The sequence below is a fragment of the Delphinapterus leucas genome, unplaced genomic scaffold (assembly GCF_059928025.1).
Source record: "Delphinapterus leucas isolate spDelLeu-1000000601 "Yukka" unplaced genomic scaffold, BTC_Dleu_Yukka2 spDelLeu_asBTCV2_sq31, whole genome shotgun sequence".
Taxonomy (NCBI): domain Eukaryota; kingdom Metazoa; phylum Chordata; class Mammalia; order Artiodactyla; family Monodontidae; genus Delphinapterus; species Delphinapterus leucas.
In genome coordinates, this window is record NW_028322240.1 from 14,415,367 (window position 1) to 14,438,023 (window position 22,657).

The window sequence follows — 22,657 nt, forward strand, 5'->3', positions numbered from 1 at the left end:
TCTGTAGTGGCTTCACCAGTTTACATTTCTAAAAACAGTGTACTAGGGTTCCCTTTTCTCCACGTCTGTGCCAACATTTGTTATTTGTAGACTTTTTGGTTATAGCCATTCTGAGAGGTGTGAGGCAATATCTCCAACGGACCTTGTTCTTATAGACAAATTCATTGGGGGAATCCCTTTGTAAGGCAGTGGAATAACATAGAGGCTAGTTCAGTGTGTCCTAAGTATCTGTCTTCAGGCTAGTCCTTCCCCAATCTTCATTTTAATGGCTGCTGAGTCAGGGCTACTCTTTTAATCTTCTTCCTTCTCTCCCTTAATGCTGGGATCAGAAGTCAGTTTAGATTGTTTACAGATCCACAATATAATTTGGGCTGGGAAATATGGGTATCTCTCAGGTGAAACAATATCCAATAGCAGTTAAGCATGCCTAGCTGCAAATGCCCATATCTGCTCATTTCTAGCTCTTCAAACCACTGTTAGCTCTGAGTAGAGACCTATAGACTAAACAAAACCCTGCCCTATTGGAATGAATTCATTTGCCTCTCCAAGTCATCAAAGTGAAATTCTCTAAGCTTGAAACCACAAGCACTTTCTAATAGGTTTCAAGGCCTTATTTGTTCTTATTGTAAATTGGAGGTAACCATATTTGTGATAAGAATAACTTCCTTTCAAAGTGTGTTGAATGTCACTGAGACTGTTCTGTGCTTTGGACAAATCTGCCCTTCTTATTTGCAAATAAAAATTCTTTTCACTGCAAATAGACTGAAAATAGATTTAGTCCCAACTTCAAGTAGTTGAATCATCAAATTTAGAAAGTCAACAGCAGTCTTTTTCTAAGGGTGTTAGTTGGAACCCAAGGCTTTTAGATATTCTGACAATATTTGGTCAAATAATTTTGGGAAATATATGCTGTGTTCCCACCTTGGAGAGTGCCAATGCCTATTGTCTTTGCAAAGCTTCTCAAAAATCTTGACATGACACGTTGAGCTCTGTTTATCTCAGCGCTCCCCTACCTGAGCGTGAGTATCCTTTTTTCTTTTAACATAATGTCTACTAACAGGATTCACTCTGGAGAATGCTGCTTATGGCTGTTGCTTCGGTTTTCAGTCGTTGGCTTCACATATGGTTTTCTGCATTGATCGGAAAAAATCCTTAAATCATTTACTGAAAGAAGGTGGTGACTAATTAACCTGTATTCTGCATTAAGTATCTGATGGTCTTAAAAGACAGAAGAACTGAAACCTAGAGTTGTTATAAATTTTGATTGTCCACTAAACTGACTTTTTAATGAAAGTTGATATTGCACCCAAGAATTTGAGTGGGCAAATGTGCTGAATTGCCATATAAGTGTATTTTTCACAGTGAAAACCAGCTGTCAGAAGGATTATTCCTGAGCCAAAAATACAAGCTACTTTTGAAAGTTCCATTTTGGAAATGATTTCAAAATGAAATTCTGGGGATTCTATGCATTACTTGCGATATTTTAAAGTAGTATAATTTTGATGTGAACAGCGTAATTCTGAAAAATCTGTCCTACATGTTAGAACAGACTCTGCTGAGGAACATCCTGTTCTAGCTTTCTGAATCATCTTAACTTTTTAGGATTTTAGAGAAATTCCAAGAGTTTCACAATAAAACTACTTTTCTGAAAACAAGTGTGGAAGGAGTTACTTTCTAATTCTACTTGATGAAAAATTCCACATCCTCTAGACAGATTTACCCTTTATCTCTGCTTTCCTCATTCTAACTGCCTGACCGAACCCTACATGTCTCTTTTCTGATGGGTAACACACACAAATCTTAGTAAACTTTTCACTAAATGATGAATGCTTGCAGGAAAAAGGGGGAGATGGAGGTGTAGGAGGAGGACCATTTGCTGCACCTTAAATCCCTGGCTCCTCTGAAACCACTTCAGGGAAATGTTTTATTTCTAACAAATAATGAACAGCATTTTATATGTATTCTTTTCAGAGGAAGATCTTCCAAAAGCTATGTTCGTGCCTGTATTCCCTGGGACACTGTCTGTGGAGGCTGATAACCGCTCCTGGAAAGGGTCTTTTAAGCTGTGCGTAATTACATGGGTCACAGGCAATGGAAAGGTATGGGGGTGACCAACCGTCCTGGTTTGCACAGTACTGAGGGGTTGCAGGGGTGGAGGCCATGGGACCTAGGACCAGTGATAAAACCAGAAAATTCCTGGGCAAACTAAGATAAACTGATCATTCTAGTGAATACACTGAGTACAGAATCAACTGGATCTATGCAGATCTATGCTTATGCACATTGTGCAATGCAGATGTCGAATTTGAAATGACTGAGCTTCACTCACGAGGGCAGATTATAGCTGAACTTGTGTTGGGCCTATTAGAAAGGCATGGAGTAAGTTACAGGATACATGGGGACTGTGAGAGAACTGGAGATACATAACTGTTAGTGCCTGGGTTGCTTTTATTAGGTAGCTTCAAGTTTGCTTAAAGACAAAAGAAAAATGATCAAAGCTGTACCTTTTAGTGATATTTCACTATATAAACCAGGGAGAGAGAACATTTTTGTGAATATGGAGTCTTTGTTTTAAACTTTCTCACTGTTTCCCCAACAATGATAGTGGAATATTGGCCAGAGTCCTTCGGACAATGCAAAGCTGGGCTGTCTTGGCACACATAATATTCCAACTCTATACATTTTTAAGTGTCTCGGAGACCCTAGATATGGTGGTGTTTTTCAGATGTGGTCAGTGCACTGCTTCCAACAAAATGACCTGGGATGCTTGTTTAAAATGCACCCATTCCCTAGATCTATAGAATTAGAATCTCTCTGGCTAGAGCCTGGGAATATGCATTTTAATAAGCTCCTCAGGTGATTCTTAAGCACTCCTACCTTTGACACCATGTAAAGTTTGCAAGACATTTAAATTTTTGTTATGAAAACAATATAACTGTACTAAAGGGAATCTTCAGAGAAGAAAAAGCCTGTAATCCATCTAATAATTGTTTTTATTTTATGATGGTCTTTCTATATTTGCCCATATACACACATTTTTCACACAGTTGTAATCACAACACATACACAATTTTACATATACACAAATTTGCATTTCCTCAATATTTTATCACGAGCTGTTTTTCATACTCTGTAGCTTCCTAAGTGATGACTTTTCTTTTTTTTTTTTTCGGTGGGTGGGCCTCTCACTGTTGTGGCCTCTCTCGTTGCAGAGCACAGGCTCTGGATGTGCAGGCTCAGTGGCCATGGCTCACGGGCCCAGCCGCTCCGCAGCATGTGGGATCTTCCCGGACCGGGGCACGAACCCGTGTCCCCTGCATCGGCATCAGCAGGCAGACTCTCAACCACTGCACCAGCAGGGAAGCCCCTAAGTGATGACTTTTCATGTTTGCATAATATGGCTTCAGGCAGATGTGCCATAATTAATCATATGAAAGTGTTAGGTTTGCAGTTTCAGTAATTTGTCCTAGTAAATTTCAATGATGAGATTTCAGAGTGAGCACTCGTACAGACTAGAGGCTTTTATATGAGAGAAAAGTAAATTTTTAACTAGTTTAATCCACTATAATTTTGTGTTTTCTGTCACATGCAGCTGGAGCAGATTCTAACTCATTCAGAATTCTTCCCCTCCAGAAAGTTTTCTCTAACCCTCAAAGACTTAGTTGTTCCTGCTTTGTATTCCCACAGCATCTTCATTTATATCTCCCACTACATTCTAAGTTCCTTGAGGGCCAACCAGGGCAAGTATTTGAGAAATTAGAAAAATAAATATATGGTGGCCAACAGACTAACAGACACAGCTCTGTATTCTCAGCTTCAGTGACTAATGGAATTCATAAGTTGCCTGACAAGCACTGTTTCCCATGATTGATTGCCCATAAGAATTACCAGTGAACTTAAAAAAAAAAAAAAAGCAACAATAACAAAAATTCCTGGATCTCCAGAATTTGAATATTTGAGGATGGGAACTAGGAGTCTGTATCTTTTTTTTTCTTTTAATAAATTTATTCATTTTATTTATTTATTTTTGGCTGTGTTGGGTCTTTGTTGCTGTGCGCGGGCTTTCTCTAGTTACGGTGAGCGGGGGCTACACTTCGTTGCAGTGTGCGGGCTTCTCATTGTGGTGGCTTCCCTTATTGTGGAGCGTGGGCTCTAGGTGCGCGGGCTTCAGTAGTTGTGGCACACGGGCTCAGTAGTTCTGGCTCACGGGCTCTAGAGCACAGGCTCAGTAGTTGCGGCGCACGGGCTTAGCTGCTTCGCGGCATGTGGGATCTTCCTGGACCAGGGATTGAACCCGTGTCCCCTGCATTGGCAGGTGGATTTTCAACCACTGTGCCACCAGGGAAGCCCCGGGAGTCTGTATCTTTAAAATGCTCCACAGGTAATTCTGAATCCCACCAGGCAATGATTCACAAATGGCATTTGGGAGCTATGGTACAGCTTCAGGATTCTCCTCTCACCAACATTTCATTTTTCTCTCTGTCTTCTTCATGTCGCTTTAAGAGTCAGTAGTTCAGTGAATTTCCAAGCTCAATTAAAGTCATTGTTGAGCTCTCTTTAATTTGAGAGTGGCTCCTAAAACATAAAGGAGTAGAGAGAGATTGACCAGGAAGGTTTTTACACTAATAGTAAATATAACCACAGAAATAATTTTCTTTTCAAAGCACTTATCACCAAATGTAATTATCTCATTTATTTGTTTCCTTGTTTATTGTCTCCCCACCAACCATGGCTAGAAGCTTCAAGAGAACAGGGACATTGTGTTTCTTGCTTGACGAATTATCCCTAATACCTAGCACTGTGCCTGCAGTGTATTGCATGCTCAATAAACATTTGTTGGATTAATTAATAGATAGGAGCTACACTTTACCGAACATCTACTATGTGCAACTGTATCTGGTATGTTATGGGATTATCTCAGTCTTCATAACAAGCTTGTAAATAGTTGTTTTCTTTATTTAACCAATGAAAAAACTGAGGACTTAAAGAAGTGAAGTGACTTATCTAAGGACACCCACCAAGTGAGTGGAAGAAACTGAGACTCAGGAACAATTGACTTGTCCCACATCAAACATCTCCTCTGTGGAGGAACAGAACTCAGGTCTGCCAGGGAACTGTTCAACTTTGTACAGAAATAGAGTGCATAAATTGGTAGTTATAACGTATTCAAACATTTTCTTAAAATATCTGTGATATTATGATTTATAACAATAAATGCAGGTTTGGTCTTTGTCTCTGGCACAGAGCTTCTAAAACCCTTGGAATCTCCAAAGTGATCAGAGAACTAGGAACATCTTTTTTTCTAATAGTTGGTCTTTGACCCTGGTTCCTGATGCAGGGCTCCTGAAACCCTTGTAGTTTTCTGGGTGATAGGAGCATCCTTGTTCTGATGAGGTGACTCTGGGTGGGCTCCTGGATGACGGCTGGATGAGTGCTGGTCAGCCACCAGAAAGACCAAGCCATGATTAGAAGCTTGGAATTTTCGGCCCCACCCCGCATTCTCTTGAGAAGGGAGAAGGGCTGAAAATGGAGTTAATGATCTATCATGCCTATGTGTTGAAGCCTCCATAAAAATCCCCAAAGTATGAGGTTCAGAGAGCGTCCAGGTTGAATATATGAAGCTGCTGGGAGAGTAGCATACCTGGAGAGGGCATGGAAGCTTCATGCCCTTTTTCCTATACTTTGTCCTGATGCATGTCTTCATCTGGATGGTCCTGACTTATATCCGTTTATTACCATTTATAATAAACCGGTAATCTAATAAATAAAATGTTTCTCTGAGTTCTGTGAGCCACTCTAACAAATTGGTTGAATCCTAGCAGAGGGTCACTGGGAAGCTTCATTCTATACCTGGTCAGTTGGAAGCACAGGTGGTAACCTGGGGATATGACTGGTATCTGAAGTAGGGTGGAAACAGTCTTGTGGGACTGAGTCCTTCACCTGTAGGGTCTGACATTATCTCCAGGTGGATGGTGTCAGAATTGAGCTACATTGTAGAATACCCAGCCAGTGTCATGGAGAATTGCCTGTTGGTGGTGTGGGAAATGCCCCCCTGCCCCAGGTTGGAATTGGTGATCAGAACCATTTCAGTGCCCTAAAATGAAGCCAACTTTTCTTTGTTTTAAATTTCTTTTTATAAGAAATTTTACTCTTTTCAGTGAATTAGGAAAACACAGGAAAGCCCCAAATCCTAGAAGACTATCCCCCCATAACTTTTCTGTGCAAATATAGTTATGCATATATTTTTTCTAATTTTAAATATATTCATTGTTATTTCATGCTTATATATGAGTAATAATGATTATAAAAATTTATAGCAGTGAACACACTAAAAAAGTATAATCACTGTAATTCAGTCATTCAGAATTAATCATAGTTCATCAGTCATTTTGGTTCATATATTTTTGCAGACTTTTTCACACATACACACAGATACAAAAATGAGGTCATAATAGTACTTAAGATACAACTCCCTCTTTCTTTTAATGTAATATGCCATAAACAGTTTTCCATGACACAAGATTTCTTCCACAACATGATTTCCAAAAACTTTTTATTATGAAAAATTTCAAACTATATAAAAGTAGCATAAGACTTCCCTGGTGGCGCAGTGGTTAAGAATCTGCCTGCCAATGCTGGAGACATGAGTTCAAGCCCTGGTCCGGGAAGATCCCACATGCTGCGGAGCAACTAAGCCCGTGCACCACAACTACTGAGCCTGCACTCTAGAGCCTGCGAGCCACAACTACTGAGCACACGAGTCACAACTACTGAGCCTGCATGCCACAACTACCGAAGCCTGGGCGCCTAGAGCGCATGCTCCGCAACAAGAGGAGCCACCGCAATGAGAAGCCCATGCACAGCAACGAAGAGCAGCCCCCACTCACCACAACTAGAGAAAGCCCGCGTGCAGCAATGAAGACCCAACACAGCCAAAAATAAATAAATAAATAAAATTATTAAAAAGAAGCATAAATACTGTCATAAAATTTCTGTACCTATCACTCACATTGGACAATCACCAATTCTATACTTTCCTACCCTCCCGCCCCCACCCCCCGTGGAGTTTTAAAAAGCAAATTGCAAATATTATATGTATATATATATATTTTTTTTTTGCGGTACGCGGGCCTCTCACTGTTGTGGCCTCTCCCATTGTGGATCACAGGCTCCAGACGCGCAGGCTCAGCGGCCATGGCTCACGGGCCCAGCCAGTCTGCGGCATGTGGGATCTTTCCGGACCGGGGCACTAACCCGTGTCCCCTGCATTGGCAGGCGGACTCTCAACCACTGTGCCACCAGGGAAGCCCTACAACTGTATGTTTGAGTCAGGATTCAAGAAAGGTCTTCCCATTGCATTTGGTTCAGATATATCCTAAGTCTCTTTCTCTGTATGTTCCCATTTTGTCTTTTGTTTTTCTTGTATTTTTTTATTGTTGAAGAAGAAACTAGGTTTGTTTTGTAGAGTACTTGTATTCTGAATTTTCCTGATTGCATTCCCTTGCTGTCATTTAACATGCTTCTCTGTCCTCTGAATTTTCTATAAACTGGTGGTTAGATCTAGAGTTTTGATCAGAACACTTCTTGGTGGTGGGTTGTACTTCTACCAGGAAGAACTAATCTAGAATACAACTTTTAATGGTTTACTTGTATTGATATAACATAATCCCTTTACTCAATCCCTTTCTATTGGAATTTAAATTATTTCTGACATGTATTGTGATTACCAACATGGAGAGGACAACAAATTCTTTTGTTTAGAATAGATTCCTGTAAGTAAATTCAGTGCCAGAGCTTAAAAAGTTTGACCTTGTAAAAGTTTCCATGGAGTTAAACTTTCTTTTTTTATATATATATATATAAATTTATTTATTGGCTGCATTGGGTCTCCGTTGCTGTGCGCGGGCTTTCCCTAGTTGCAGTGAGCGGGGGCTACTCTTTGTTGCGGTGCACAGGCTTCTCATTGCAGTGGCTTCTCTTGTTGTGGAGCACGGGCTCTAGGCATGCAGGCTTCAGTAGTTGTGGCTCGCGGGCTCTAGAGCGCAGGCTCAGTAGTTGTGGCACACAGGCTTATTTGCTCTGCGGCATGTGGAATCTTCCCGGACCAGGGCTCAAACCTGTGTCTCCTGCATTGGCAGGCGTATTCTTAATCACTGTGCCACCAGGGAAGTCCCGGAGTTAAACTTTCTAAGAGGCTCTCTTGTTTCCTCTGAGCTAGGCCAGAGCACAAAGGCTGGTTGTGCCTGGGAATAACTGAGAAGATGTCCCATTCTACTGAGGTCGCTCTCACTTAGGTTCACTGTTGCCAATGCCAGCGAGCAGTGCAGAGGCTGCACATAGAACCAGGGCTCCATGATGGCAGATGCAGCCACTCTCCACCTCAACCCCAGACCTCACTTTGTCTCAGGCCAGCAGCCCACACATCTCAGTCTCAGCCCCTTCTTCACACTGAGTGAAGAGCCTCAGCATGTGGAGTGAAGGGTCTGCCAGGCTAGAGGAGCGCTTGTTCCCTTGGATCCTTTATTAGGTTTATAGTGCCTGGATTCTGGGTACATGACTTCTGGTGACACCCCAGGTACTTAGCTTAGCTCCTCCCACATGATAACTTGTTTGCCATTGGGCCTAGTCAAGGGATCAGTGCAGCAGGCCAGCCTAAGTCTCCCACACAGCTTTTGTTGGGAACCAAGACATCTGAATCATTCTGGAACCTCTAAAAGCCCAGTTCTTCACCAGAAGATGAAGCAGCCCCTTCTCCACTCTGGTTTGTAGGAGAATGGAGGGGCAATCCCAACCCACTTCCAGCCTGGGAGTGTTGAACTCTTGTCATATAATGGTGCAAGCCTGTAACAGGCAAGATAGAGCAGGTCAACTTCTGACTCCCCTTGGCCTGGGAAGACAGTCCAAAGCACTGATGAAGACAGAAGCACTTCACACTTGCAAGGGATCTTACTGAGAAAGCAAGAATACCAAGCAGGTGACTTTAAGGAGCTGGGAGAAGTGACTCGAGCAGAGGCCCTGTGCTCCGGTTGCCCCAGTCTTGGGTGAGACCACACCTTGCAACAAATGGGCAGAGGTCGGAGTAGATCTGGAAGTAGGTAAAGATGCTGAATATAAACAAAAATGATAATAGAGCCTACTGATTCAGGACACTGAATTCTGCTGCCTTGAGAGGAACTTTGTAACAACATTCCAGCCTTGTTTAGCTTATCAAACCTGGATGGAGCAAAAGCCCCAGGATCCACCCGCTCCATCAGAAACAAGTCTGAATAAGCCAGGCACTGTCCATCAGATACCCAGGCATTTTGATGGTTCAGTTCTGACTGCCAGCCAAATGTAAATCGAGAACTCCAAGTCATCCATCATGCTTTAGCACGGGTGAGGTTAATACCCTGTCTTTGAGAAGCACACAAAGGGCCATTTGAGTAGGAAAGTCCCACCTAATCCTGCTGAAACACATAGCCCACATTTGGATCATCTTTCCGAACAACGTTTTGGTTTGGAAGGCACAGCTGTCGCTGAGATGCCTGAATACAGCCTGCTGTTCTCTGTGGAAGTGAGGGTAGACTAGTGTGGTTAACTTGAGATGCACTAAAGCCCTCCAGACTGCCCCTTCCTCCAAATAGCCAGGCTGCTGGGAGCCAGATGCTGGTGTTTGCCATAGTGTTCATCTCTGCTTGCCAGTGGGCAAAGCTGGGTAGTAGCTGAACTTTTCGTAGGACTTTAGGAATATCAGCACCCCTCTCAGGGATTTGGTTCCACTGAACCAAGGCACAAACGGGCTCTGCTTCACGCTGGAAAGTCTCCTCAGGAATAAGCACTCAGCACTTCTGTTTTCTGGGAGGCTGGTGATTAGGAGAAGCGGCCTTCTCTGACTCAACCCCCAGAGCGTGGCTTTTGGTGAGTTCCATGAAACATGAGACGTGGATCAAGGACAAAGCCAGAATCAGGTTTATGCCTCTAACAGCTGTGGTTTTCAAATTGTTTCAGATTGCAGAAGTTCAAACAACAGCTGCAGATTTATTCCTTCTTCTTGGGATGGGAGGTGATGGGTGCAAATACAATGGAAACACAACTGCCATGACTATTTTCTATGTCAGTAAATCCCAAGTCATGCCTTGGGTTCTGTGAAATAAGATGGAAAATTAGTGATCTGCTACAGCCTAACTAAACTGAATACATGGAGTTAGGTACCCCTAACCCCTACGACTTTCCAAATTCAGATTAATATTTTCACTTAAAGATGCCCCAGACTCCTGGGGCTCTAAGAGACCATAAAGTTATCTAGTCTACATACAGAAATGGCATGGTCCTCCTGTGTCAGTCCTCCATGACAGACAGATTGCTTTCTTAAGGACAAACACATTTTAAACGCTTTTGACACACACTGACAAATTCCTCTCCAATAAAGCTCAAAGCAGGGGGCCAGCAGTATCTGAAAGGCTAAATTGCACATTTCTTAGCAACTTCACTAACGTGAGATTTCATTACTTCTGTTGTTCTTTTATTCTCCTGCCTGTATGTTTTGAGTGTCAAAATGGAATATAGAATTCCCAAAGGCAAAACCACACTTTTGCAGTCCCCATGGTAAGAGGCATGAGTGAACACATAATAATAATGAATCAGCATTTACTAAATATTTACTAAGTGCCAGACATTAGGCATTAGCTCACAGGGTTCACAATGACCCATTTTGTAGAGGAAGCACAGAAGGGCTGAGCAACTTGCCTTATGCGACACAGGGACCAAGCTCAGATCAGTCTGATAAGAGTCTGCAGATCAGCCCATTGCCATGCTGCTTCCGCATGGTCACTACAAATAAATATTTATACATAGGTTGATTAATTGGTTGTTTTCTTCTGGTAGCACAGACCTGAGCAGCTCAGAAGGGAACAGACATAAGAATGGGCTAAAAATGCAATCCTACTTCTCCCAGTCAGTCCTGACTGGAATAGTCCCAACGGATTTCAACAATGCTGAGCTGGGTTTGAGGGTACGACCTGAGGTAGTATTTTTATTAAGGATTTCTTATGACTGGAAACTCTAAGAAGGAAGCTTGAATTATCCCATATAAAAATACAGCCATCTAAGATCATCAGTGGCATTTCCTTTTTATAGTGTGTGGTGCTAATAATAACCCCAAACTCCTCAACCCAACTTTCCAGCTTTTTAAAAGAACAGTACTTATGAGAATGTTTGAATGCTTGTGATCGGCGGGATTTATTCCATCCAGTGTTTCCTGTGGCTTCCCTGAAGGAGAAGGTAAAGGGTTCAGAGTTGATGGCTCTTGCAGTCTCTGTTCTGCCTAAGGACCTGTGAGGGGCCCCTGGCTGCTGAGTGAGAGCTAGAGACAGAGACAAGCCCTCTAAGGAAGTGAGGCAGAGATGTGAGGCCAGAGGAGGAGCAAGGCCGTGAGGGTTTTTGTGGAGAACTCAGAACTAGGTCAGATGGTGTGTCCTAGGTTCAGGGAGGTACCTGGAAAAAACAGACCCCTTTCTCCATATTGTTATCCTTTGGGCAGCCCTGCTCCTGCCAGCCCAGCACTCCATGTCTGACAGGACCTGAGGAGGGACTGCAACTTCTAAGAGTGTGAAAGGTCTTGGTAAGGTGGAGAGTGACTTATAAACTAAATAATTTCCGGAAGGTTTCCCGCCCATGCCAACTCCACGTCTTCCACAACAAGTCTACCTGCGGAGGCCCTCTCCCCGCCGCAGAGCCTGTGGAACAATTCGCCATGTTTTAAAGTTCTTTTAAAAACAATTTCTGGAGGTAGAGTTTACATATAGTGATATGTGCCCATTTTAAATGTACAAATAGCTCAATAAATTTTGACAGAACTGTGCACCAATACAACCACCACCACAATCAAGATTTAGAAAATTCTTACCTGCCCCTTCCAAGCAATGCCCGCCCCCCAACCCCCCACCCCAGGCCACCACCGATGTACCTTCTGCCACTGCAGCTTAGATTTGCCTTTTCCAGAATCTCATTTACATCGAACCACGGAGAATGTAGTATTTTGTTCCCGGCTTCATTCGGCAGAAATTTTGTGAGATTCATCAGTGTTGTTGTATATATGAATAGTTCTTTTTTGTTGCTGAGTAATATACTATTCTATGGATGTACCACGATCTGTTTAGCCTTTGAGTTAGCCATTTTTTGATTATTATGAATGAAGGTTCTGTGCACATTCATGTAAAACTCTCTTTGTATGTGCACTCATTTCTCTTGGGCAAATACCTAGGAGTGAAATTGCTGTGTCATAGAATAAGTATATATATTTTTTAAATATTTATTTATTTATTTGGTGGCTGTGTTGGGTCCTAGTTGCAGCATGCAGGATCTTTCATTGCGCCGCGTGGGCTCTTCGCTGTGGCGCGCGGGCTCCAGAGCATGTGGGCTCTGTAGTTGTGGCACTTGGGCTCTCAAGTTGTGGTGCACGGACTTAGTTGCCCTGCAGCATGTGGGATCTTAGTTCCCCGACCAGAGATTGAACCAGTGCCCCCTGCATCGCAAGACGGATTCTTAACCACTGGACCACCAGGGAAGTCCCGTATATTTTCAACTTGATAAGAAACTGCCAAACTGTTTTCCAAAGTGGAATATCTGAAAGTTCCAGGTGCTTCATCACATCCTCCCCAATGCTTGGTATTGTCAGTCATTTTAAATTTAGTCATTCTCAGGGGTATAAAGTGGTATCTCACAGTGGTCTTAATTTGCATTTCCCTGATAACTAATCATGTTGAACATCTTTTCTTGTGCTTGTTATCCATTCATGTATCATCTTTTTGAAACCTTCTGTCCTTTTTTTTTTTTGCGGTACGCGGGCCTCTCACTGTTGTGGCCTCTACCGTTGCGGAGCACACGCTCTGGACGCGCAGGCTCAGCGGCCATGGCTCACGGGCCCAGCCGCTCCGCAGCATATGGGATCCTCCCGGACCGGGGCACGAACCCGCGTCCCCTGCATCGGCAGGCAGACTCTCAACCACTGCGCCACCAGGGAAGCCCCCCTTCTGTCCTTTTTAAAAGATTGAGTTACCTTCTTTTTATTCTGGTTGCAAGCCCTTTATCTGATACTTATATTGCAAATATTTTCTTCCAAATTGTGGCTTGCTGTTTCTGCATTCTTTCGAAATGCAGAAGTTTGGTGGCTTTTTTTTTTTAAGTCTAATTTATCATTTTTTTCTCCTATGGTTTATACTTTTGTATTCTGTCCATGAAATCTTTGCCCACCTCGGGGTTGTGAATATATTCTCCTGTGATTTCTTCTAGAAATTTGTAGTTTTAGCTTTACTTTTAGCTCTATGATTTATTTCAAGGGAATTTTTGTATACAACGTGAGGTAAAGGCCAGGATTCCCTTTTTTTCGTACAGATATCCAGTTGTTCCAGTACCACTTATTGAAAATATAATTTTTTTCTCCTTCTGTCAAAAATCTGCTAAACATAAATGTGCATTTACTTCTGGTTCTGCTACTCACCAGCCTCATGACCTTACAGAAGGACTTAGCCTCTCTGAGGTTCCATTGCCTTATCTGTAAAATGGAATAATAGCACCTACTTCTAGGGTACTTTTTTTTCCTTCAAAGAATATGTATAAACGATTTGCCACTGTGCCTGGCACAGTAGGTCCTCCATAACTGTGGACTGAACACTAACATCAGTTATGTATACAAAGCTGTTTACCATTGCTAAAGCACTTTTGAATATATTATTTGGTATGATCTTGTCAGATTCTTCTGTCTCATGCTTTAAGACCCTCTAAGAGAAAGAACTGCAAGATAGTCACCCTTGCACTTCATCTGTACTCAGTAGAAGTTGTAGGTGTAATTTCCTGAAGGTCAGAGGTCGTGTTTACTCTACTTTGCATTCTCTCCTGGTGCCTAGGCAGTGCTCAGCCGCACACACTAGGTGCTCGGTGGTAGTGTGATTTCGTTTAGTGGGACAAGAATTTATCTAAGCTCTTCTTGAAGTCAGTCATGTTTCCAGTCTTTTCTCTCATCTCTCTTTCCCTCCCTAGAGATGTCATGGGTTCTGAACCATCTTTGATGATCAGCCTGTGACTCCCACATCCTACCCTCTGCCTGGCTTGCTTCCATCCTCCCTTGCGTTTCCAGCACCCTCACACTCAATATGTCTGAAACCACATGCGTTGGCAGTATCTGAATCAAAGCTCTTTTGGCAGCAAGAAGCAGAAAGTCACTCAAATTAACTCAAGTAGAAAGCAGTGTTTATTGAAAGGCTGCAGGAGGACTGTCTCACAAATGAAGGGCGGGGGGCTTGCAGGAGAGCTTCCTTGACTTGAGTGATCAAGGACAGTCTCATAGAAAAACAGCATTTGAAACAAAGTCAGGCCATATTTGAAGAAGTGAACATGGTGTGAGACGTCTTTTCCAGTAGATGGAACAGCTTGGATAAATTCAAGAAGATAGGAATGAGATACTCATTCTTGAATACTGCTTGGTACTGAGGTTATTTGGGAATCCAACTTATTTTTCCAACTGGATTCTGAGTATTAACCTGATCTTATATCTCTTCATATTGCTTTAGGACAAAATAATAAAGGTTATCACAACCATCATCATTATCATCATTACCACCACAATTATTTATCCAACACATGATGTGCCAGGTACAGCACTACATTCTTTTCCACATTTTTTTTCCAATCCTCAGAGTACCTTTGAATTTTTATAGCTGAGATATTTGAGGCTTAGAGAGGTATGTTCTTTAACTTGACCAAAGTGATTACTTAAAAGGTACAGGGGAGAGAATGGAATCCAACCCAGGTCTTGCTCCCAAAGTCCCTTAATCTTGAACCTTAGCTTTCAAACATTGTCTTAACTCTTGGCTTGCTTTTTTGTTTTTTTTTTAATAAATGTATTTATTTTATTTATTTATTTTTGGCTGCATTGGGTCTTCATTGCTGCACACGGGCTTTCTGTAGTTGCAGCTAGCAGGGCTACTCTTTGTTGCGGTGCACGGACTTCTCATTGCAGTGGCTTCTTTTGTTGTGGAGCATGGGCTCTAGGTGCGTGGGCTTCAGTAGTTGTGGCGCATGGGCTCAGTAGTTGTGGCTTGAGAGCTCAGTAGTTATGGCTCGCGGACTGTACATTGTAGGCTCTGTAGCTGTGGCTCACGAGCTTAGCTGCTCCACGGCATGTGGGATCTTCCCGGACCAGGGCTCAAACCCATGTCCCCTGCATTGGCAGGCGGATTCTTAACCACTGTGCCACTAGGGAAGCCCTTGGCTTGCTTTTTGAATGAAAAAAGCTCTATGTGATTGGTATTGGAAATTCCCCCCACAGTCATCTATAACTATTAAATTATTGTTAGTGCAATCCTGAACTAAAGATCTTTAATGATGACTTCATTCATCACAAAAGATTCTGGCTCTTTGAAAATGATAGAAAATCATTATTTCTTCTGACCAGCCCTTCTTCAAATGGGATTCTAATCCTTAAACCTTGCAGGAATATTGACACTGGGAGGAAGTAATTTCTCAGCCCCAGTTAGCATTGCTAATATTTGGGCAAACAGCTCCTTTTAGAGTTGTTTCCTTGGCTTGGCTTTTTGCTTAGAGAACTTTGGTTACAGAGAACGCAAGAGAAGGGCTTTGCAAATGATACTGATCAATAAGCTTCAAGAGGCAGGGAGGATATGATGCGTTTAAGTGGTCCCTGGCTACCCTCCCTGAGCCAAACGCACTTTCAAGGTATCTAAAGCAGTGGCTTTTTAAAACCCAGGTCCCCTAATCAGTGAAGAAGACTACCTTGTGCATTTGTTGCACTCTCTTTGAGAGGGAATCTTCAAACCCTCTTATCTCCAGTCTCTGAATCATGGTCTCAGTATGCCACTGAAATTACTCACGGTCTGTTAAAGAGGAAGTGGGGCTATGAAGGGGGACCCTGGCCCAGGAAGTAGTATGAATCATTCCAGTGGGGTGTATGGGGCACCACCCACTGTTGGCACTATATCCAAATTCTACTCTGCCCTCAGCATCCCCTCCCCCTGCCTGCTCTGGTGATCTAACATAGAGCCTCATAAATCTAGCTCTGAGTTGGATGCTAACAGCAATTGTTTGTATCTGTATAACTCTTTGTAGTTTGCAATGCATTTTGAATCATTTATCGAACCTCCATCTATTCATTCATTCAGTAAATACATACTTAGTAATAGTAGTAATATTATGGGCCCACCATAGGACAAGTATTTTGCCAGATATAGAGGCTATAGTGATAATCAAAAGAGTCATACAGTTTTGGTCACTGCCATCATGAATTTGATAGTCTAGGGAAGTGTTTTGCTTTTTTAAAACATACTTCAGTTGAATTGTGATGTAAAAGGTATTTCTTACTGAGGATCATGGTCAAAAACATGGAAACGCGCTGGTTTAGTGGAGGCTATTATGAAAGATTCCTCAAAGTATCCTCCTCACAGCCACTGGAGAGTTCATGAAGGCTAGTGCAGGAGAGAGAAAATATTATTAACTATTCTTGCTTATAGTAGTATGCATCGGGTATTGTACCTTGCAAGGTAAGCAAAGGTGATCAAACACATTGGTCCTTGCCTTCAGTTCTTTTGGGACACCCCATTATCCTCAGGATGAAGGCTCAGATACCTTAGCCTGATACAGAAGCCACTTTCGGATGATCTGGTCTCTATCTATCTCTCTGGCTCCCTTCACCTCTGCTCATATCACTCCCTACCTCCTCCTCAGATGCCCTCCTGACCCCGGATACCTGGAAACACCTCTTCACCTTGGAACATTCAGCCTAAGCATCACTTCCTCTGTGCCTTTGCCGTGCTCCTCCAGGCAAAATTGACTGCTTCTTGTCTTGTCATTCACTGTCACCTTTCTCATCCCGCTTCTGTTCATGGTACTCTCTTTCCTTTGGTTAGATTCCCCTGCAACTCTCCACGTGGTGCTGATGACAGGCAAGGCTCATAGAGTGACCTCATGATCCTGGCCTAGAACCCCACATTCTAGCAATTGCAGTTGGTCCAACTATGTTATATAACCCAAGCAGGGCCAATCGCAGCCCATGAGCCTTTTGTGTTAAGATGGTTCAAGCTGCATCTCTAAATGGTCCTGAACATGCAATCTCTAACTTTATATGCCCTTGTTTGTCTGTAGTCTGTCTCCTTCTACCACCCTGTAAATTCCTCAAGGCAGGGACTTTTCTCTGATTTAAATAATATGCATGTATGAATTTGTGTGTATAAAAGTAGTATGTTCTCTTTGTAGGAAATTTGTAGGCAATTTCTCTATAGAAAATTTTAAAAGCACACAAAAAGATTGTTAAACACTTGTAATCCTTCCTCTCCCAAACACACTTTAACACCAGTTTTGCAATTCAGATACACACAAAACTCACACTTTAACACCATTTTTATAATGCAGATACACACAAAACTCACCTTTTACACAATTAGGATATAATTGAACATACGATTTTATAACTCATTTTTTTCACTTAATTATATATTGTGAAAACTTTCCCATGTAATTAGCTACTTTTCCACATGATTTTTATTGGCCATCTATTATTCTGTCAAGTGGATAAAATGTATCATGATCTATTCATCAAAAATCTATTAGAAATTTAGGTGGCTTCTACTTCTCATTATTATAAAAAATGCTGTGTCAGATTTATGCCAGAGGTGACACTGCAAAGAATGGTATTTTCATTAAATGAGGCTGATCAATATGATATCCACATGGCGAGTGTATTAGTTACCTATTGCCATGTAACAATATTACCACAAACTTGCACTTTAACACAACACACACTTATTATCTTATTTTTTGCTTTTGTTTCTGGCTGTGCCACGTGGCACATGGGATCTTAGTTCCCTGACCAGGGATCGAACCCATGCCCCATGCAGTGGAAGCTCAGAGTCTTAACCACTGGACCGCCAGGGAATTCCCAACACACATTTATTATCTTTTTTAAAAAATTAATTAATTTATTTATTTTGGCTGCATTGGGTCTTTGTTGCTGCGCGCGGGGTTTCTCTAGTTACGGAGAGCGGGGGCTACTCTTTGTTGTGGTGCAAAGGCTTCTCATTGCGGTGGCTTCTCTTGTTGCGGAGCATGGGCTCTAGGCACGCGGGCTTTAGTAGTTGTGGCTCACGGGCTTAGTTGCTCCTCGCTGTGTCGGATCTTCCTGCACTGGGGATTGAACCTGTGTCCCCTGCATTGGCAGGCAGATTCTTAACCATTGCGCCACCAGGGAAGTCCCCACACTTTTTTTTTTTTTTTTTTAATTGGCTCTGTTGGGTCTTTGATGCCGCGCGTGGGCTTTCTCTAGTTGCGGAGAGTGGGGGCTACTCTTCGTTGCGTTGCGCGGGCTTCTCATTGCAGTGGCTTCTCTTGTTGCGGAGCATGGGCTCTAGGCACACGGGCTTCGGTAGTTGTGGCATGCAGGCTCTAGAGCGCAGGCTCAGTAGTTGTGTCCCATGGGGCTTAGTTGCTCCGCAGCATGTGGGATCTTCCCGGACCAGGGATCGAACCCATGTCCCCTGCCCTGGCAGGCAGATTCTTATCCACTGCACCACCAGGGAAGCCCCCCCATACTTATTATCTTAAAGTTTCTGTAGACAGTAGTTTGGGCATGGCTTAACTAGTCCCTCTGCTTCAGGGTCTCACAAAGTTGCAATCAGGATGTTGGCTAGGGCTGCAGTCTCATCAGAGGTTCAACTAGGGAAGGATCTACAAGCAAACTCACGTGGTTATAGGCAGAATTCGATTTCTTGCAGGCTGCCAAACTCAGGACCTGTTTTTTGCTGCTGAGAACCTGAGCCCACCCTCACCTCCTTGCTGCATGGTTCTCTCTGTGGAGTAGCTTACAAAATAACAGGTTGCTTCTTCAAAGCCAAGGAGAGAGAGAGAGAGAGAGAGAGTCCTTTGAAGTTGAGTGTTACAATTTTAAGTAACATAATCACGTACACATAATCACATATATCTTATCACTTTTGCCATATTTTACTGGTTAGAAGCAAGTCACCAGTACCACGTACACTCATGAGGAGGGGATCACACAGAACATAAACACCAGGGTGGGAATCCTGGGACTGCTCTAGGCTCTGCCTCAGTGAGGGTCCCGAACTTTCTTGATGCATGGAACATTTAATGGCTCAGTCATTTTTTTCATGGCACCTCTAGGCCCAAATACAAATACCTAATAATTCTGTTTATTAAGTAGCTAGATCCAAACAACTTAGTGAGTATTTATATAAAATAACATTTTATTTTACTTTTAAGCAACCACAATATTTGCTAATGGACTTGTGCTCCTATTGGGCACTGCAGAGCTTATCATGTGTTAGAATCAGATTGAACACCATTACTCTCATCTCCTGATTTCACATGATATTTATTTTATGTCACGGCAACTTTGAAAAACGCAGCTTTGCAAAAATATGATGTCATTGAAGGGAACATAGTACAATTTAATGATGAAACTGTGAACTACTTCAGGTTAATAGTTTATATGGTACCCAACAGATGTCACTGTGCTGCCTTCAAAAATGTAAAATATTCCATGACACCCCTGTGAATTCACTGTGGCACCCAAGGTACCACTGTGTACTTGGCACACAGTTTGAGAGCCATGGCCATATGGAAAAAATTTCCTTGACCTCTACTTCACACTATAAACAAAATGAATTTCAGATAAATTGTAGATCTAAATATAAAATAAAAACAGTAAAGCTTTTAGAGGAAAACATAGGAGAACATTTTTCTGATCCTGGGGTAGGACACAGTTTCTTGAATAGGACTCAAAAAGTACTAACCATAAAAAAGATTGATAAATTTGGATATATTAGTATTATATTAAGAATTTCTTTTCACCAAAAGTGAGTGAAAAGGCACTTCATAAAGTGGAAGCAGATATCTGCATACATATATCCGACCAAGGGCTTATAGACGAGATGTTTAAAGAACTCCTGCAAACCAATAAGAAAAAGAAAGACTACTCAGTAGAAAAATGGGGAATAGACTTGAATAGACTTTTCAGAAAAGAGGATGTCCAGTGGCCAATACTCATATGAAGAAGTTTCAACCTTGTTAATCATTAGGGAAATGAAAATTGGAACCACAATTCGATACCACTACCAGATGGCTACAGTTTTTTAAAAGGGGAACTATCAAGTGTTATCAAGGATTTGAAGAAACCCGAACTCTCTTACAAAACTGGTGGGAGTGTACATTGGTGGAATCATTTTGCTAAACTGTTTAGCAATATCTGCTAAAGTGGATCATATACTCTGACCCAACATTCTATGGCCCAGCAATGTCTCTCCTAAGCATATACCCCAAATAAATGCAAACACACATTAACTAAAAGAATGTTCACAACAGTATTATTTATAATAGTCTCAGTCTAGGAACTATCCATATGTCTATAAATTGCAGAATAGATAAATAATTTGTGGGACATTCCATTAATGGAATATTATATAGAATGAGCAATCTATAACTACATGAACAATATAGTAGAATCTGACAAACACAATGTTAAGCAAAAGAAGACAGGGCATCCCAACTACCCCAACCCCGCCACCCAACTGCAAATCACATACTGTGTGATTCCATTTATATAAAGTATAAACAGAGGCAAAATTAATCTATACTGTTAGAAGTCAGGCTAACATTTACCCTTGGTGGGAAGGGGATTTGTAACTAGAAGGGGGCAAAAGGGGGCTCCTGGAGTTCTGGTCTCATATTCTTTTTCTTGATTTGCGTACGAATTATATAGGTGTATCTAGGTTGTGAAAATAGTTGAATTGTATATTTATGATATGTGCACTTAACACATGTATGTATGTTGTACTTCAACAAAAAGTTGAAAAAATAAGTAATTCCGTAATGAACATCCTTGTAGCTATGTCTTTTCAGACATTCCTGTTTTTTTTTCTTTTGACTAAATTCCTAGAATTGAATGGTTTGAACATTTTTACATCTTTCAATGTATCTTGCCAACTTGTCAGGGACTGCTTTTATTTCCCTTTGTCTCCCAGTGCCTAGCACCATGTCACTGCCTACTAGATGTTTGTTGAATAGATGAACAGATGAACAAATGAAGACCTTCCTTCAGTCCTTGAATGAATCAAGCCCTTTGAAGCCTAAAAGCAGTTCCTGTTTGCTCTGCCCAGAAGTCTTTTCCCTCTGTTCTTCTTATTGCTGACTCTCAGCTTAAAATACACTCAACCGAGAGCCTTTCCCAACCATGCTAAGTAGTCCTCCTTTCTTATTCTCTTTCTTAGCTCCTTTTATTTACAAATCCCAGTGTGTAATTATTATATTTTATTTATTTGTGTAGTTGCTTGCTTATTGGCATTCTCCCACTGTACTCTAAGTGCCACGAAGATAGGAATGACATGTGTCTTTTCCACTATTGTAATCCCAGCACCTTGCACAGTGCCTAGGATGGAGAAGGTCTTTATGCTAGTGAGACATTTTCAGCCGCAAAGGACAGACTCCTAACTCAGACAAGCTTAAGCAAAATAGAAAATTTTGGCTCAGTAATTGAGAAGTTCCGGGGGTAGGTTCACTTCAGACATGGTTGCATCCACAGGTTCAAATAATATTATTAACACCCCCACCCCCCCTCTCTTTTTCTATCTTTTGCCACTATTTGGCTTAATTTTCAGACCGATTCTTTCCTGACGTGGTAGTAAAAGGACCACCCACAGCTCCAAATTTACTTTGCTCACCATCTGAGAAGAAAAGAAAGCAACTTTTTGGTAGGGTTGTCAAGAGTCTTGGGGAGGATGCTCATTGGTCCAGCTTAGGACCACATACCCATCAATGAGCCAAACACAGTGGGTCTGGGGATGGAGTTGTACATACCCAGGTCTCGGTTCCTTGACCATCTCTGAGAGGGTTAACGTTAAGTGTGGGGTGGCTGCAGGATCAGCCACATGATTTGCAGGTCCTTCTGCAAAATGAAATTGCAGTTTCCTTGGTCCAAGAATTATTAAGAATTTCAAGATAGCAACAGCAAGGTATTAAGCCAAGTATGGGGACCTTTTGAGACAGGGGTCCTGTGCAGACTGCCTGAGTCATACTTCTGTGAAGCCAGCCCTGGGTGTCTGAATTAATCAGAGAGGATTAACCAGCTATGCTCATGCCCCTCCTCAGAAGTGGGCCTTATGTCTCTACCATATTTTACAGGAATAGCAAAATCAAATGCCTATAACATAAATGAGTGATGTGGGCTAGGGGTGGTGGTGACCATGGGAGAATGTAGGTTGACTATTGCCCAACCTTCTAACTTTTCAAGAGAAGCCAGGATCAAGACTTTAAAAAAAAAAAAAAAAAAAAGCAAACTCCTGATTTTTTTTTTGTGGTTACAAAAATTTTATTATCTTGTACACCCATACAAGTAATATGTACTCATTTATACCAAATTAACAACATGAACGTATTGGTGGGTGACATGTGATCACACACAGGCACTGGGCAAAGTGCTTTATATACATTTTCTCGTGTATACTCACTGCACGTGTCGATGGATGAGGAAACCAAGGCACAAAGAGATTGAATAACTTACCTAAGTTTGTACAACTTGGAGCTGAGATTTGAACTCAAATCTGACACCAGAGCCTATGCTCTGAACTTCTACCCCATTTCAGCTGCCTGCATGCCGGCC